Source organism: Ixodes scapularis, unplaced genomic scaffold, assembly GCF_016920785.2.
Source record: "Ixodes scapularis isolate PalLabHiFi unplaced genomic scaffold, ASM1692078v2 PGA_scaffold7__128_contigs__length_106722199, whole genome shotgun sequence".
NCBI classification, from domain to species: domain Eukaryota; kingdom Metazoa; phylum Arthropoda; class Arachnida; order Ixodida; family Ixodidae; genus Ixodes; species Ixodes scapularis.
In genome coordinates this window covers 17,970,710-17,990,307 of record NW_024609882.1, presented here as the reverse complement: position 1 = coordinate 17,990,307, position 19,598 = coordinate 17,970,710, and the positions used below count along the sequence as shown (strand labels likewise).

General features: G+C 45.5%; 1 protein-coding gene across 1 annotated transcript in view; it reads left to right on the top strand.

Moving 5' to 3' along the window:
• The first annotated feature begins 6,693 nt into the window (after positions 1 to 6,693).
• Positions 6,694 to 19,598, top strand: part of LOC8053432 (ETS homologous factor) — a 140,501-nt gene continuing 127,596 nt past the window's right edge. Inside the window, exon 1 of the mRNA XM_040222496.3 lies at positions 6,694 to 6,771. The gene's annotated coding sequence lies outside the window, so the exon portion shown is untranslated. The remainder of the gene's footprint in view (positions 6,772 to 19,598) is intronic.

The window sequence follows — 19,598 nt, the reverse complement described above, 5'->3', positions numbered from 1 at the left end:
TTTCCAAACGTCAACCCTCAACACCAACGCCGAAAAACCATCGCCCAGAAACCATCCTATTGTACGCACCCTCGGCAATGACAGTCTCTCTTACGCCGGCACAAAAGGAGTTAGGATAAACCTACTTCTCGATGCTGACGCAGATCTGCGAGAGTGTACGACCCCGGCCCCGATGGGGGTACCACATAGAAGTCAAGGCCTGCGCACTTTTTCCCCCTCCACGTCATCGCCACTGAACCCACGCAGCGTCGCTTGGGACGAGTGGGGAAGCCTCTATGGATGACGTCACACGCGGCCCTTGATTTGTGGGTGGTACTGGCCCGAGGCGGTGCGCGGGGGGGTCCGCCTCGATGCTATATTCGACCCTTCCAAAGCGATCTCCAGACAGGACCCCGTCAGGGCTGAGTGATGGATTCCGCCGAGTTTGACACGCGCGAAATCACACGCGTATTAAAGTGTACGGCGAGAGAGCCCGCGCGGAGAGGATCTCCGCGGAGAGAAGCACCGCGGAGAGAGGCGGGGGGAGGATGGCAAAAGCTCGTTCCTTCTCCACTTTACGCCCTTTCTTGCTTAGCTGCGATAAAAAAGAAGGAAAAAAAATTAAAAACGACGGGAATTTAGTTTACAGTCAGTAAGGTTGGAAACCAATGGACTTACGCACGAAGGTTCGTTATATACGTATAATATTGTGGTGTCTAAAGCATAGAACACATGAGCGGCGAAACTGGGCGCGGAAGTGACGTAGGGACGCCCAGCACCGGTTGCCATGGATACTGTCGCGCGGCGCCCGTTTTCATAGCTCGTGTGTCTGAACCGTATCGTCCCACTTCCGAACGACATCACGGATAACGACGCCCTTTGAGGTCGGTAAACGTTCGGAAGAAGCTGCAGATAAGACGTTTCGTGCAACGAAGCTCACTCGACCCTTTTTCTTACGTGAGTTTTATCGGGTCTTGTGACCTATTTGTTTCCAAATATTCGTCGTGGAGAACGAGTGTGCCAACAGAAGAAAGCGAGAGAGAAAGAGAAAGAAAGAGATGGGTGGGTGGGGGGAGCAAATGATGATGTGATTGAGGCTGGTATAGAAAGAGACTGCACAAATATCAACAATTTTCACTTTCTCGTTAAAACAGAAACAAAGAATAGAGTGCAGATTTTCTTGTTGGAACGTCATATTTTTCTCAAGGACGTTGCCAGCAAAGAATACGTAAATTTAAAACACCTTTCTTGCCGAAACGTTGCATAACCGGTAAGAAAGAGTTTAAATATGACAATCATAAGTAATGTATCTTTCTTTCTTTTTCTTCTTTTTTTTTTTTGTATGCATAGCTTTCGATAATAAGTTGCATCAGCTTTCAGCTTCCGGACGTTTGCTCAAGCAGCAGTCTCGAGGGACAGCTTAGACAGCGGTCGGACTCCTCCAGACGAGTGTTGTAATCGCTACACTAAATCAACAAAACGACTTCATCACGCGAACATAAAAACAGGCCTTCTATAATACCTGGTTAAGTCCGAACGCAACTAACGCTACGAGTCGATTGGGCCAATCAAGCAGTGCCAAAAACGCACCATCAAGGTGTTCGTCGTCGTTCTGTACGTAAGTTACCATCGGCTCAAAAAGAAAACCTATCAAACTCGCTGAACGTCCGTGACCACGCGCTTTTGGTGTTCGCGTCCGTGTTTGCGAGCCCTGCACTTGGATCTGACGGTGAAACGACTAGAAGTAGCCTTCCTGACATGAGTTCCATAATCCGCTTCACCCTACGATGATCCGCATAAAACGCTACGAGCCATCCGAAGCCAAACCCATGCCGCGTGAGCCAATCCAATCCGTGCGAGCGTTTTGTGACCTTGCGAAGGAGCGCAGCGCCTCGCGGTTCACGTTCGGCTGGGACGGCTCGGAGCATGCGCTGCATTTCATCGTAAGGTGAAATGGAGTATAGGCGACAAATCCCGGTTCGATATTAATAACAAATCTTCATATCGTGGTCAAACGCACCAAACAGAAGCTAAATAAACTCCAGACGAACCGTCGCTATACCCTCGGAGACAACACCTACGTTATTAAGACGGCGTGAAGTATGTTTATCTATGTAAGGCTGTCAGTTGGACGGAACGGACTGCGAGACGGGCGCCGTCTCGTCTGGAACGGCGGCAATGCTCGAACGTGTGCTGGCCTGCAGTAATCGGCGAGACAAGAAGAAGATACGCGCGGGCCTGATTCTGTTTACACTTGGGGCATGTACTCGATCGTACGTCCGGGACTTCTATATGCAGATCGTAAGCACTTCGCGCTCAGCCGTGCGCTGACGGGCCTCGTGGATTGCGCGACACAGTACACGCGAACTCCCCGACACAGGCAATTCGGAACCCGAAAAAAAGCCGTCACGACATAGGAAATGCCCGGTCGCTGCGTCTAATTTCTTTTTTTTTTTTTTTTTAATGCACATTTTTGTGTTTCGCGATTCGCGAAATTTTGAAGCAGTCAATCCATGTTATATGTAATAGCGTGCGGCGAAAGCCGCATTGAAATAATATCTAGAATGTGCTTAGTACACTCTAAAAAAAGCCCGTGCGTCTGCTTTCCCGCGCAACACTCGGACAGCCAATCAGCGCAACTTACGGAGGAAGCTCAGCGAATGACGATGCCGAAACATATGTTTAGACCAGAAAACGTAGTAACTTTGTGACATTAAGCAATGCAAGCGTGACGTTTTGCACTGCTTAATGTCACATCTCAGTCTGCGTTTTTTGGTCTAAACATATGTTCGGGCATCGTCATTCGCTGAGCTGCCTCCGTAAGTTGCGCTGATTGGCTCTCCAAGTGTTGTGCGGGAGAGTAGACGGTGATGTATAAGAGAGTTGCGTGAACAGGTAAAAGGTGGAGGGAAAAACAAAAAGCCAACAGAAAAACATAAATAAGGAAGACAAAGAAATAAGAAAGAACGGAAAAGCCGAGTTATAAAAGTCTAAAAAAATATAGAAAGGTAAAAAATGTTCTGGTTAAAGCGAGCGTGTTCTAATTATGCATACTTTCGAGAGACATAATAAAAACAGGAAGGACGAATCAAAACACGTTGACGCACCCAGCAAGGCCGGTTGTTGACCGCCGCGTCTGTCTCTACTCGAAAAAGGGTGGTGGTGCGTGAAAATAAATAAATAAATAATAAATCTCTTTATTTCGTTTCGGAGACGAAAACAGGGGACATGGACAAAAAGCTGCAACTGCAGCTTGACGAAGGTCCGAGCCCCCTCTTACAGCAGGCGAAGAAAAATACATATAAATATAATTACACACATACGGCTAAGAAAAATAGATATAAATATAATTATACACATACGGGACTTTTCAATACAAAGAAAAAGAAAATCAAAAACATTTTCGTACCTCAGTCAGTGTCATCCCATCGATATCAATTTCTTTGATAAATAAGTAATTTAATAGAGTAGTTAACTGGTAATTTAATGTTTGATTAAAATACAACGTGCGTGATGGTGCAACAAACCATTTTTCTTTTGGTCTAAGTTGATATGGTGAAGTGAATGGGACAAGACTACATAGACGCATAAAAAAGCTATCTGTAATCAGCAATGATTTCTTATACGTGACTAAAAGCTTATATTCATAGATATTTTGAAGAGGTTTAATTTTTAACGAAGAAAACAAATGTTCGGTATGGTGATAATATGAACAATTAGCGATAGCGCGCACAGCTTTCTTTTGTAAAATAAACAGCTTGTTCATGTTTGCTTTTGTCGTATTGCCCCACACAAGGTGACAATAATTAAACTGCGAATATACCAATGAGTTATAAAGTAAAAGCTTCACAGATTGAAGTAAAAACGACTTAAATTTTATGAGTAATCCAACTGTTTTTGATAATTTGGATAGAATAAAATCAACATGTGCGGTCCAGGACATAGTTTTAGTAAACCAGATACCCAAAGTTTTAATTTTATCTACAAATTCAATTTCTTCGTTGTTTAAAACCACGGGGCTTGAGATCACAACTGGAATATTGGAACTGCTGAATATGATGGCCTTGGTTTTTTGTGAATTTAGTTTAAGCAGATTGCTCGTCGTCCATCTATTGATTTTATCAAGCAAGTTGTTACATTTGGCTACAAGTGTATTAATATCTCGCCCAGAAAAAAAAATACTAGTATCATCGGCATAGATAATAAACTCGAAGTCAGGGTCGCGATTTACGTTAACAATGTCATTTATATAAATAGTAAAAAGTAATGCGCCTAATATACTACCTTGGGGAACGCCACTGGTGATATTTAGAATATGCGACTTAAAGTTAGATATAACTACAAATTGAGTTCTATGCTGCAAATATGATTTTAATAACTTTAACGTGTTACCTCGAATTCCAAAACATGTTAATTTTGCAAGAAGTATGTCATGATTTATTGTGTCGAAAGCTTTAGAAAAGTCTAGAAAAATTCCAATTGTTAATAAGCGATTGTCTAGTGCTTTTAATATCAATTCCTTCTGTTTTAATAAAGCAAATTCGGTAGAACGATTTTGACGGAAACCAAATTGAGACTCAGTTATTAAACTGTATTTTTCAAGATGCGAGGTAATTCTCACAGAAATTAGTTTTTCAAGCGGTTTGGAAAACACTGGAAGTATAGAAATGGGTCTAAAATTATTAATATTGCCTAACTCTCCTCCTTTATGTCAAACGCTCACTTTGGCTAGCTGCATTTTGGCAGGGAACTCACCAGTCTCAAATGCGAGGTTGAAAATATGGGTTAAATATGGCGCTAGAATATCTAGAACAAATTTGGCTGGTTTTATTTGCATATTATAGGCATCAAGACTATTACTGTTTTTCAAACTCATGAATATATTTTGTACTTCAGTAATATCAGTGGGGAATAAAAATATAGAATTTGGTAAAGGTACGGGCATATATTCAATTGCGTTACTTGCAAGGGGTGTGGAGACTGAAGAGGACGAAGACTTTACAAAATGTTCATTAAACGCGTTTGTCATATCCGACTCTGAAACACGAGTATTGTTTATATTAAGTTCGAGCGGGGGTGGCAGTTTGTGGTTTATAATTAACTACGCATCTTAGCTTGCGCCAGATTATATCGGCTCTCCGCATATCGTCAACACTAAACATATGAACATAATATTGCTTTTTTGCTTGTTTCAACATGGCTGTCAGCTGATTCCTGTACTTTTTAAACACTTCGAGTGCAACATTATCCCTAGATTTCAAAAACCTCCCGTATAAATTATTTTTTGTGCGAATCATAGCTAGAAGTTTAGGTGTAACCCAAGGTTTGCGAGAATGCCTCGATGGTTTTAAGATTTTGAATGGGAAATGCTTATTATATATGCCGATGTAAGTGTCCAAAAAAGTGTTATAGGCCTGGTTTACCGACTGAATTTCCAAAATGAAGCTCCAATTTGTGCGCTCAATTTCATACCTAAACGCGTTCAGCTGACGTTGTGAAATTGGCTGATACATGTTGAGCGTTGAGCTAGTGACAAGTTTGCTAGCACACTGTTTTTGCACAGTTATAAAAATTGGAAGGTGATCACTGATATCTGATGAAATGACACCGGCAGAAAGTACTGAATGTTCACAGTTCGTAATAAATAAGTCGAGAAGGGAAACTGAGGTACTAGTCACTCTAGTAGGCTTTGTAATAACGTTTGAAAAACCACAAGACTGAAATTGATTAGTAAAGAGTGATTTCAGGTTGTTCCGACTAAGGACATCGATGTTAAAATCACCAGCAATATAAGACTTGTAGTTATTATCAATAATAAACCCGCATAAACCTTTGAAAAACTCAAGGAAAGCCGCTGAACTTGCACCCGGAGGGCGATAGACAACTGAGAATAGTACATTGTTTACAATCACTGTCAAAGCTTCATACCATCCGGTTATTTTAGAAAATTGTTTTAATACTTCATAACCCATATGTTTTTTCAGCAACATGGCACCGCCACCACCTCTTCGATCGCATCTATCCATGCAAAGATGATTATAGTCCGGTAAAATATAATAGTCCGAAGTACTCCTGTACCACGTTTCGGAAAACATGATAACAGATAAATGTGGTCCGATTTCGCCAAACAATGTATTCAATTCATCGTGTTTATTTTTTATTGATCTCGCATTCATATGAAAGTACGTATCAGAAACGGTACGTTTATCGTCTAGAAACTCACACAATTCAAGTGGCGTGAAAACGTGCTGAGCCATGAATAAAAAACAAATAAAAGTAAATGCCGTTTCGAGACAGATAACCGTCTACGCTACACTGGAAAGGTCACTATCACAGGTTATCTGAAGAGCGTCACTGTTTTCATTTTTTCGCATGAAAATTTTTCCTTGAGAAACCCAGGCAAACTTCCATCCTTTTTCTTTTTTGCAAAGAATCGTTTTGCTCAGTAAGATCTTATTTTCGAGACACAAATGCTCATTCACAAAGATAGGCTCAGTACCATGAAAACCAAGGTCAGCACTCGTGAGCCTATGTTTCTTTGCCTTTTGCAAGACTTGGTCCCGAACGCTACGTCGTACAAATCTCACAACTACATTTTGCACGCCATTGGTTTTTGAAGGCACACGGTGAACAGTATCAATGTCAGACGGACATAGCTGAGCTCCGACACGGGTACCAAGTTCAACGACGAGCGCATCAAGAACCTCGTTTGCGTTTTGTGGTAGTCCTTTGACTTCGAGGTTGTTAGCTCTACTGTACTGTTTTAGTTCCACCAGCTCTCTCTTTACAGAGGTAAGTTCTGCAGTAAGCTTCCTATTTTCGTCCTTAAGAGTTTGCTGTTCCACCCTTAGTTCTTTTACCTCCTTAACAGTGGTGGCTAGATCTTCCTTGAAATCTTCAAAACTTTTGTTCATAAAAGTCATTGACCGATTTATTTCCTCCATTTCTTTGCCCAAGTTCGTATTCATTACATTCATTTCCCGGCTTAAGCTTGTATTCATCTCATCCAGCTTTGCTGAAAATTCGAAGAAAAGCTTAGCGAGCTCCTTCACAGTTCCAGGCTGTTTTTCACCCATTACTCGGTGCTAACAACCAAACAACTAGCGATACAGCAAACCAACACAGCCAAAAATACAGCCGGGCGATCCAGACAACCACAAAAGAGAAGAAATGCAGCAACACTACCCACCTGCAAATATACAGAAGGCAATGCGTCAACTGAGGCCGAAAACACGCGTGTCTGGATCGCCCGGAGTGCACATGACGAGATCAGCCGCGTCATTCGTCCGGGAAACGACTACGAAGGGGGGGGGGGGGGGGGGGGGGGGGGGGAGCGCCTTTTGCCGGCGGCACTGTTGTTGTTGTATGTATCGCACGGCACCCGGGAGCGGGACAGACAAAAAAAGGGCCGCCGACAGTTACCCCCGGGAAGTGTGCGCGCGATAACGGAACCCTTCTCAAGTGCCCGACTAAATCCACACGAACACAAACCGCGCGCGCCGGCCAATCGGAGGCGGCGGCCGTGATGTCAGGTTTTGTGGTGGCTGCTCCAGATATAGAAGCCGCGGCGCGATAAGAGAAGCGAGTCAAGTTCGTCACGTACGCGAAGCTGGCGACACAAAAACTCAGAGAACTTGAAACGAGAAAAGAAAAGCAACCAAGCGAAACTTTGGAGGCGTACCTCAGCAGACTAATCTGCGAACTCTGATTAATTCTGTTGTCACGTGCAAAGGTTGTCTTCACTCTAAGCCGTGTTTGTTGCGCCCGATACCAATGTGTCTCGTTAGAGTCACCGACGCCTTCAGAGACGCAGGGTATGGATCACCATGTTCAAACACCTTGCTTCGTGATTGGATCTCGGCCGTTCTTATCGGAAAATGCCGCGATCTGATTGGCTGCCGGCCGATGCTAGGATGTCCGGGATTCGCCACGCCTTCCCAAGCTTTCACGTGACTATGGTTCGTGAGATATATTTTTTTGACGCAGCACAATTCTTAGTTTAGATCTTGAAGAAATCTAGCAAGATCAGCCAATGAATCGACGAGTTTTTACTAAGTTACACATTTCACGTGCTTGCAAACGCCTATCCGGCTTGTGCGTAGGGTCGTGATTTAGATAGTTTCAAAATACACTGATATATTGCGTCCCAGAAAGTTTACGAGTCAAAATGAAAGAAAGGATATACACGCCGATTTCTCATTGTGTAAATGGATATACCAGAGAGTTCCCGAGAAACGAGAACCGTGTTTTTCGGCTCGGGTACATGAACTAAGCATCGCAGAAAGCTCAAACTTGGTGAGAATGTGACGCTCGCGGTGGGGATAGAACGCGAATGTTTGAGAACATGACGTCACCTAGATGAAAATATAATTTACAAAAACGAAATGTCTCTATAGGCCGACGTCCACTAAGCCGAATGTTGTAAAAAAGTAAAAAAAAAAAAAAAGAAAAGGAAATGCATTGTAAGCGCTTTTAACATCTAACATCGGAAACTCCCTGTACATAGAAGAGGGTCTGCACGCTGGCAACATAAGCCCATCTTTCGTTCTCTCTCTGTCACTCTTTCTTTCTCTGCCTCAAGATACCACTGCACACGTACCTTGTTCTTAGATATGTCTCTTCCAATGTTAACTGAAAAAACAACAACCGTGCACTGCAATGTGCAGTTGATATATTAGCTGATAAAGAGTATACTTGCGGGTGCGTGCCCGTTTATGGTGGTGAAAGGTCACCCATGCTGGTCTGTGGAATAGGCAACGCCCTGTCTCAAAACGTATCTTTTTTTTTTTTTATTGTGTGTGTGTTTGGCGTTGGTTAGTTTGACATTTTCTTAATCTTATCGTAGACCATGGCTTCGGGAATCATGAGATTTTGAGTTTGGGGGTTATCAGATTGAAAGAGCAGACGAACGGGCTCGTGTTGCGAGGTTAAAATGTATAGTTTCGGTTTCATCAAGTGTCCGGAGTCGGCTGCTGGCGTCAGTTGTAACTCTTCGAATATAGTCTTGCGAATTACAGACGTCTGGTCGTTTATGGGCACAATAAAGAGACATGATGATGGTTATTGCATGACGAAATGAGTGATAGCAATCCGTGTTCTTCGTTTAATTCCTCGTGAGAAAAGGAAGGTCCAGAATTGTGACTGGGTGCTAGAATTCCCTCCGACTATAAAACAAAAACGTCATAAGGAGGCAATAAAATACAAATAAAATATTAGGAACCATAAATAGAACACGTCAGTAGCAGATGAAACATTCTCCCTAAGTAGTTCGAATGAAAACAGGGTACGTTGTGTGATGAAGGCGGTAAAAATAATTCGAAAGGGAAACACCTCGGGGAGAGCTTTATATTTGCAGACAGCGTTTCCAGCTAGCAATCTTACACTCTTCATTCTCTCGATGAGCTCAACTAGCCTCCGAAAATATCGGCTAAAATTTCACTACTCCCCAGTCGTCTTGTGCTCAAAACCATTCTAAAAACAAAATAACAAGTTTATTCCTAATGCGCCAAGCTTCCCTTTGGGAAGTAAACCCGCAGTTTCATCCGATCATTCGTGGATTACTCGAGAGTCAAAACGTTTCCATAATAAAGAGAAAAGGGAAAAACTTATTGGTATACGGTTAGCCGACGCATGCGAGCTCTTAAAAATGTAATCAATTCGCGGCATAGGTTAAATAACGAACGTTTAATAAAACGGAATAAGAACAAAACATGGACTTTAGCAAACCGTTACCGTGTTCCGCGTACCTCACTACGGGAGCGTTTAAAGCGTGCTTTTAAGCGCGCGGTCGGAGTGATATCGTGACCGCGGGGACACTGACACCCCAAAAAGTTTGTTTTAATTTTTGCCAGGCGATTCATTATGGTGTCAGAATACTACCCTATCAATATGTTACTACAGCGTCACGCATATTTTTAATAAAGTCAAAAAACAAACGCAATTGCTCGAAACCGAAACCGAAACTGGACTGCCGAAGAAGAGGAAGTATAGAGGAGGAGAGTTGGCGGAAGTCACGTGGCTCTGCAACTTCATTTTCTTTAATCAACGTAATTGCGGCTTTTAAAAGCCACAAAAAAAAAATGGGTAGTATTTTTTTTTAATATATATATTTAGTGTGTGCTTTCGATGACCCACGCCTTTGGTTATCTTTGGTGGTTGTGTCGAAACCATAGCAAACAGCACGTGACCATGGAGAAGAGAACGGGCGCGACTCGAACCGTCCAGTTCTCGATCGGCGGTTTTCGGGCGGAAAGATAACGAATTTCGATCGAGCCGCAAATTGTGTTCTGGGTATAGTTGGGCTCTGATATGTCAAGTGCAAATAAAAACCTTGGCGAGCATAAATACCCTTTCAGTGTCCCTTTCAAAGCATGCTTCAAAGGCCCCGGTAGTGCGGCAAGCGGAACACGATAACGGTTTGCTAAAAGTCCCTAACATGTCAGCAAAGCTTTGCAGGAAGACGCTGCCCCCCTATGAGGCTAATTACGGTTGGAAAATACGCAGAAGGCAATTATTAGAATGCTTTACATACACCTTTTCCTGCGCTTATCACCCAGGTTAAAAACGCCGAGCCACTGGGCCGCGCAGCGCATGCGCGTCGGCCCATCTTCCGCAGAAGAGAGCGACTGCGCGTGCCCCGACCGCGCGTTACTCAGCCCGGGAGATGGCAACGCACAGAATGCAATTATAGGAATGGTCTATGCATGGGTCTCTCTGGAATTGTACTGAGAAGAAGCCGCCGTGCAGGTATACAGGCGTGTACAGTGCACGGGCCGCACAGGGTTTCGCGAGATGGCTGCAGTATACACGAACTCATCTTTGTTATGTCACGGCGCGGTGGTGGCGCGTCGGGCGCACTTCAGGTCTGGGGGTGTGGGCGGAAGTCCCCATGTGAGACGTGTATTCCTGCGTTGTTTTGAGAGGAACCTGACAAAAACCTGCCTTCTCGTCAAAACGCCGCGACTGGGGCTGTGCCAAAAGAGCCGAAAAAGGCTTGCAGATAAGTTTTCATGTGCTCGGTTCGTCCGAGAACGTAGATATGTGCACACTAAAAATTTCAACACCCATGTTCGTGTTAAAAGGGTGTTTTTCCGAGCTCACACCCTTCCTACACCATTTTTACATGATTTTTGAATATTCAAGGGTGTACGGAAAGGCCTACACCCTTCCTACATCCTTTTTACACCCTACGGCTACCGAAATCGTGTTAAGAGGGTGTTGCGGTGGTACACCCATGATTTCCGAATCGTCGAACTCGGAAACCGCCGAATTGCAGACATAAGCGCCGACAGCAGAAGTCAAGAAGCAGCCTGCTCAATTTAGAGGATTTCGTGAAGTTCAAGTAAGCACAATGGGCAGCTGACATCCAAGCCAAGCCAACGCTCAAGTTGTTTTCAAGCCAGATGAATGCCGGCGTTGTGTACAAGCTCCTTGGTTGTTTACGTGCAAGCGACCACGAAAATATCATCGGTTACTCACGCACTTCTGCTCAGAATGGTGAGACCACATCGGTTCTATTATGATACATTCCGTCTCATCCTGCAGATGTACTAAAGGAAGGCTAGACGTGCGAGACGGTTCGGGCTCACAGCTTTACTGTGAGCCTGTACCGTAAAGGTCGGTTCCGACACTTGCGTTTGAGTGTGTTTGTCTGCGTTGCGTTTAGAACCGAAAACGAGTCACCGGCACATCTGTGCTTCGTATGAAGCGTGGATTCCAATTCAAAGAATCATCTTGGCACGCGATATAAGCAGCAGGGATGTCCTGGTTTCTCGCAGCCGCAACGCGGTCAAACGCAACTGTTTGAACCAGGCTTTACGTGGTTGTCCTGGGCTTGTTCCTCGCGCTTTATTCTTTCGATTTTAAGTATTCATTTTCAACTCGCTCGCTTTTACCAGTACTAGTAGATACTCAGGCTGCACGAGGGTTCGTGCAGTGCGACCATCTAGCGATGCTATGAGCTTGTGCTCGAGCCTTGGCTTTAATGCATCTTAGTGGGGAAGGCAATCATCGGGGATATATGACACACGATGATGCCAAGTCTGTTCACGGCGGACTCTCGTGCTGTTCTGATTGGAGGAGAAGGGGCGTGTAAAAAATTGGCAAATGGAACATGGTTAGCGACAGCGCAAATATATGTTGGAAAAAGTTCAGAACGTTAAAGTGCAGCAGCCTGAAACTTTGGAGTTAAGCAATTAGAGAATCATTTGAAGACATCTTTAGAGGTTCAGCCTTCTCTCCCCCCACACCAATATCGAAGGCTGCTAGGATATTGGTTCAGGCTAAGCCCTCTGTCTTTCAGTCAGCGAACTCGAGCCGTTCCACCTGACCTTGTTATTTCATAACAGATATGTTAGAAAATGGAATGCAGATTTTCTTTACACGGCCAAAACATAAAGTGTTATCAAATAATACCTGCCATATTCATATTCTACATTTACAGACCGGGGCTGCCCCGCCTGTGGAGGGTGAAGATGCGAGCAGCCTCGAAGCCCACCAACAGTGGCTGTGTGCTGAGAGCGAAAGCTGGTGCCTGACGAAGGCCAGATTGATCTTCGAAAGGATGCGACTGCCTGCAAATGGCTACATGTGTTGATATTGATGGGCATATAGACTGCAAAGAATGCTTATCCCTACCTGATGGATGCTAGGAGGTTATGCATTCCATATTTTTTTACTGATCTCTACAACAATTGCTAAATTGCGCTTCCCCGCTCCGTGATTGCGGCTGCCGGACGACCATCTTGGGACACGGAAAATTAACCTTTTGGAGCGTTGCAGAGGCTGGCCGGCAGCGTGCTGCAGACATGTTTTTTGCTCGTTTGTCGTCATTGGGAGCGTTAAAGTGGCCCTGCAATAACTTTTGGACTGGTTTTTAATTTGGATCGAACCTGAGCGCACTGAACGTAGTAATTTAAAGAAACTTTTCTCCAATTTCGCTTTATTTTAAAAGTTATAGGCAAATTAGACTTACAAAAACAAGCAAGAAATAACATCCTTCATGACGTCGTAGGTCCTGGTTTGAGTGGCCGTGAAGTAGTGAGCTCATCGAGCGCTCACGGCTGCCGCACTCAGTGTCGACGGCTCGAGAGGGTGCCACTAAAGCACGTGTTGACTAGGCTGTATGAAGTGGGCGGCCAGGGCAGCTCGCATTGCATTTGCCGCGCGATTAAAGACTAATTCGGCATAACACTTCATTGGCCACAAACGACGGTAAACACGGGGTAAAGATCAGTTCAGAACGGGAGCCACTTCGCGCTGCCATACCGCCAAAGGGTCAAATCGCCAGCCAAGCCCGCGCCGAAAGCCTTGGGAACGCTCGGAACCGGTCGGATCCTCGAGCCAGTATACGACCGCAGCGCCACCGCGTACATCCGGGACCTTTCTAAGCCCATTGTTCGTCGGAGCCTCATCCCACTACGCCTTTCTAGTACAGTAAAACCTCGTTATAACAAAACGGGATATAACAAAGCAATCATAATTCCCCTTGCTTGCTAATAGTGGGAAGAAATGGACATTGGCTATAACAAACTAATGGTTATAACGAAATAATTACGACCGCTCCTTCAACTTTGTTATAACGAGATTTTACTGTATGCGCCGTTTTTTTCACCGCTTGGTGGCGGGTTTGTCGACGGGTCTTTTCTTGTTTCCGTACTTTATAAACTGCATTTGTTTCTTTTCTGATCTAAAATACTGAACAAAAACTACTTTCATACATAATTGAAACGGTTCGCGACACTTATATTTTGTATCGACTAAAAAAAAAAGCTTTTAGCGGCTCTGACCAGTAGTAAGCCCAGGACCAAAGACGTCACATATTCCGCGCTTTCGGCAACGCGGGTCGCCCTCGTAGGTGGAGGAGGTTTCCGCGTCGTCCGGTTAAAATATGACTCACTGATATTTAGTTATTCTCTCCGTGCCCGCTGGCTTACCCGAACCCAAAGAGACGTGGAAACCGCAAAAGAGGTAGACGCTTAAGTATGATTGCAGCTCCCCTTTAAGTCCACACTCCTTTACCCCTACTCTGACGCTCCGAGTTTCATACTCCAGGCGCATGGCGTACAGGAGCGCGACACACCGAATCTATTGACAAGCCGCACAAGCTCCTTCCCACCGCATGGTTATGACGAACCTGGCATCCCGTGGATACGGGTGGGAGAAGCCAAAATTATTTCGGTGGTAAATTAATTAAAGGCAGTGTAGAGCGGCAGGGTACAAAGTAAAAGAGACGGCGACGTTATGAAGTTTCTACGAACGTTTAAGTATTTCTTAGAGGTTTGGAGACTCGCTTCGAGCACGTGCGGGGAAAGGCACCTTGGCTGATCTATTTATTGACCGTGCAAGCTGTTTATATTTGAATTAAAGACAACATTCTTGAACTTGTTTGTCGACGCACGAAACCCTCACACTTGCCAGATATTTCGTGGTTCCATATTGCAGCGAGACGGAATGCGATGGAAGCTGTTGATGTGCTATGCCGATACCGGAACACTGTCGTTCAATAGATAGCACGTCAATTCGTTTCAGGCGAGACATGAACATGATGTTTCGGCTTTCCATTCGAAGTATCTTGATTCTCTGGGCAAAGCATCCTAGAAAGGGCAGCGCTCCGACTGTCTTCTCATCTCAACAACTTTTCTGTCGCTGTGCTGTCGGTAACCTTCCGTTCAATAGATGAATTCGTTTTCAGGCGAGATGCACGAACAAACCTTTCCCGCAATGCTAACTGATGCTTCGGCTTTCCAATCTAGGTATCTTTATTCGCTGCAGCTGGACTAAGCAGTTTAAAAAGGGCAGCCGTCCCACTGTCTTCTCGGCCGGCAACTTTTCTGTCGCCGAGCTATCAGCACGCTCGTTCGATAGATCACTTTGTTCTCAGGCAAGGCACATGAACAAACCTTTTCCGGAATGCTAATTGCTGTCTTGGCTTTCAAATCAAATTGTTTTTACCTGCTGGATTGACCACTAATGACTGAAAAGGAGCAGCTGTCCGGCTACGCCTTTTGTTTCAACAATCTCAACAATGGCACAGCCATCTTGTTTGTGGACGTGACATCACGGAGCGCAAAGAAGTCACTTGTGCTCCAAGAAATGCTCGGAGCACGAAGAGCACGCTCGAGTGTCAGTCTCCGGCGGCGCTCCCCTCTGTTTAGTGAAAGGAGCGCCAAACGCTCGCAATGTGTAAACTATAAGAATTTCCTTTGAAATCGCATAAAATTTTTTGCAACAGCGCGGCACCGCAAGAAAAAGGCACAACTTGTCGAACGTCGAGTCTCGCCGGTCTTGCGGCGTGATCAAAGCTTCCTGGGCCTGCCAAACTGCTGCGTCTCTGTGCCTTTTCACGCTTGGATACTTATCAAGAATCGATGCCATGGCAGAGCTTTGAAGGTATCTCGCACATAGGCGTCTTCTCTATCACCCAGCTGTTCCAGCGAGTTGCTATCAATAGGAAACGAAATCGGTGGTTGCTATTATGGATTAACCATGGCTATGTTCCAAATCTATTTAAATGGATCACATGACAGCACAAATAGAGCAATGCTGTGGAAGAAGGTAGGTTTTCGAAGGCAAAAGTATGAAGCGGCGATATCTGAAGTTTTTCAAACGTGGCCCGTCCATATGGTTGTGTGCAATCTGTCGTCGTCGCCATAGCTTCCTACCCCTCCTTTGTCGCCACTGGATCATGCCCGCTTCTGGACTGCAAGTGCCGCAAGTTACAAATACAGTCGTAAGAGTAAAGTAAAATGCTGCTCCAGAGGCACATGCATCTTCATGCTCTTTGCACTCGCGAAACAAATCCACACGGCGTTAATTCTTGATCGGTATTCAAGCGTGCGAAGACAAAGATGCAGCACTTTGGCATGCCAAGGAAGCTTTGATCATGCCGCCAGAACGGTAAGACTTGCGTTAGACGAGTTGCCCCTTTTTCTTGCGGTGCTGAGCTTTCGTAAAAATTTCCACGTGTTCTCAAACGCAATTCTCACCGTTCGGGGTTTCAACAAACTTCTTCGGTAAATGACAACGAACGAGCAGAAAACATGTCTTCAGCTTACTGCCGCCCAGCCTCCGCAACGCTCCAAAACGTTGACTGATAATCTTTGTCCCAAGGTGGCCATCCGGTGGCCGCACCTGAGCTGCAACGACCAAGCGGAGACACGCGATCCAGCAAATTGTCGTGGAGATCAATGGTATTGCTTGCACGGAGTACTATTAGTCTTCAGAGCAAACACAAGTGTCGCTGCGGTCGCCACATCTTGATTGGGTCAGGTGTACCGTGACGTCTGGTGACAGACTCCGCTTCGCGTTCTGGCATCTGGCTGGCTTCCCTGCGCCCGTTTCCTCACGATCGGAGGTTTGTGATCATGCTGACCTACTGTTCAGCGCTGCAATGCAATTTCCAAAAAGAAGCTGGTATCATATTCTACCACCCGAAAACTTCGAGATTAAAAAGAGCATGGACAGTCAGACTAAGGATGGGAAAGGCACCGTCAACATCGGCCGTTGTGAGCTGTAAGCACGTTGAGAAGCGGGGCTTCGTTTACCCAGTGTAAAAGGCGCTGGGTGAGACTTATGCCGACAGAATTTTCATAGCTTTTCCAACCGTGTTTGTCACGTTTACCCTTATAATTGGGTTATAAGTATGGAAAGCTATCGGTGGAGGCAACTCCCGTCGATGAACCCCCCCCGCCCCCTCCACACGATATAAGGCGGTTGTGCAAGGGGTTGTGGAAGCGGCGGTGTAAGTGTTTCAGACACTGAAATTCTGTTCTTTGCAGATTCATGAGTTAAGCACGAGACACATGCGCGAAAAATCCATCCGATCCGACGTCCGATCCGACAGTACGACTGCCTGATCCGAAAAATTTGGTCGCTTCAGGCGTCAGATCGGCGATCCGACATGCGTCAAACGCGCCAGATAGTTTTGCACGGCGGACGGATTGTCGGATGCGTCCAGCCAATGACAGCACAGCTAGTGCGGACGTCATGATGACATACTTGGTCTGTCGGGACGAATAAGAAAACGGGACGGGCGACGGGAAGCCGGACGCGTGGATCCCGCTGATCCATTCGAGAAAGATGGCCCCGGCAAAGAATGCACGCGCTAACAAGAACGAGCTCCTAGCTTCGCTCGTGCGAGCTAAACCATCAATCTGGGACCAGAGATCTATGAACGCGGACCTCCGCTGGAGTGCTTGGAAGTTGGATCTCCTGGGCGGAGCCGAACGGATCGTTGTGTCGCTTGCAAGATCGGAAGTGTGTGCGTGTGTCTCAATTCGGAGCGGCGTTCGGACTGTCGGATCGGACGATTCTGCCGTCCATTTGTCTCGCGCTTTAGGAGAACATCAGACCCCGCTTTGCGGGCATACAAATGGCATTTAAGTCAAAGGCCTTTGGGCGGTCTCACTTGTAATTTTCTCCCCATGGTCCAGAATATATTTAACATGTTGCTCGAGCAGAGTGCAGCTTTTTCGCTGAGACGTTTTTGTTTAGAAACAAAGTTGAAAAAAACCTCTTAATTTATTCAAATCATCAGCAGCGTTGATTGTGCAGGATGTAAATATATTGCAATGCTCCTGCAAGTGTGGTGGCATTTCTTCCTTTTCATATACCATCTGTGATTCATGCACTGTCTGCCCTGGAAACCATGCTCGGAATGTTGGTTGAAGTTTCGCCTGCAGCTACAGACCATACCTCAATAAGGCCGCATATAATTCACATTTCCTACGTAAAATGCGCACAAAAAAAAACAACAAAAAAAAACGAAAGTAATATGCCGACAGCTAACGCCGTCTCGGCCTTTGTAGGGCGAGTGAGGGGGTAAATTTTGTCCTCAGCAGGATGTCGCCCCGGCTCGCTGTAAAAGGTCGCCTCCCAAACTTCTCGGTGCTAATACTCTCACCATACAATGCACCTGTTATTTGTTCGGCCCCCGGTCATGAAATCATTCTCAGTTTGCCATTCCATCTCACCGAGAGCCCGATTTTGGTCATTGAGGTCTCAACCGGCTTGCACTGAAGAAGTATTAGCGAGTTCGTTTCACGGCACTCGTGCCCACGTGTGTCCACTCGCAGCGTGGAGCGGGTTCGTTTCAGCCGGCACTCCACAAGTGGTTGCACCCTCCGAGTTCGTTTCATTGCTGACACCCCACGCGTGCATGCACTCGCTGCACTGAGAAAATCGAGATTGCGCCAAAATGCAATCCCGTCGTGCCTCGCTCCGGCTGGGCCGGCAAGGTGCTGGAGCAGATGACGAAAGTTTGTCTGCTACGATGTGTCGCAGAACTGAAAGGAAAAAAAAGTAGATTTTCTGATAGAAATTGCGTCCCGCGGGCAACGGAATCAAACGCGAGCTTGAACTGTGAGCGTCTCCTATTTCATGAAGGAAGCAGTTGACAAACTGCTTTATTTGGAGGTTTTAAGTCGCTCTGTTGCCATAAAAACGCTGAAATATACCAGTGTGTAAAGAAATGCTCAGAACAAATGCATCAGCGGCCCCCGAGATGTTTATCACCAACATGTGCGGGTGAAAAATTGAACATTTGTCGACAAAACTGCCCCAGCAGTAACTTTGACTGCCCAATAAGCATCAGAGAAAGCTAAATTTAGTGATTTTACCCGAGGCTTGGGCAACATCATCATGTTTAACATTTACCTACTTCAGCTAACTTGCCCCGTCATATTTTGTTCGAGAAAGCTCTCGTTCTCGACGCCCTCACCAAAGCTAATATCTGATCCACCTGTAATGACGATCGAAATCGAAAAGTTTTGCTGGGTATTCCAGCAGACTAGTTTTAATGCGTACCCTTTCAGTGGTCCTTGCATAATGCCATGCTGAAATGGATCAAGCTTCTGCTCAGACAGCATCATCCATTTTCTTCAGTGTAAACGGTTATGAGAATTGAAAGATCGCAACCAGCTGCTTTGTAGACAGCTGGTTGCGGAAATTTACGCCGTCTGTAACTATCCCTATGACGGCCGTGTTGCTTGAAGTAATCGCAACTATAAACTAAAGGCTGCAGCGACCAACGTTTGTAGATAATCGTTGGTAGCGACTGTACTCTCGCATTCCCACCCATCACTCCGAACAGCAAGGCGCCAGTTTCGGTTTGAGGTCGGTATTCTTTCTACAACATAGATGGCGGCAGCATCAGTCTTCCGCACTTGGTGCATTTGGCGAATTGGTTTGAGTCTAGTTCTCAGTGCAACACTCTGCGAGTGCAATGCATTCTGGGAGAGAACTCGAACGGTGCCAGTGCGTGTGAAACGAACTCGCTATAAAATACCGCTACCAGACGCATCGCCTGCTAACATGAAGGAATAATAATGAGTTTGTTTGCTACTAGGTAGGTATCATTCTCTGACAGAAACAAAACGACGAACAGACTGGCAAGTCATCTGCGAACAGAGCCAAAAAGGGACAATCGTCTGCTATAAATTGTGTGCTGCGCAGAGTGAGATCAAAAACTAATTGAAATATGGAACATCGGCTATTTTACGGATGCAATTGTCCTGTGCTTCGTTTGGCTATGCTGATTTGTTTTCTGGCTGTGTGTAACTTGACACCCACTGGTGCTAAAACAAGAGCTTGGGACAAGCACCCACCTTACCACGATATCA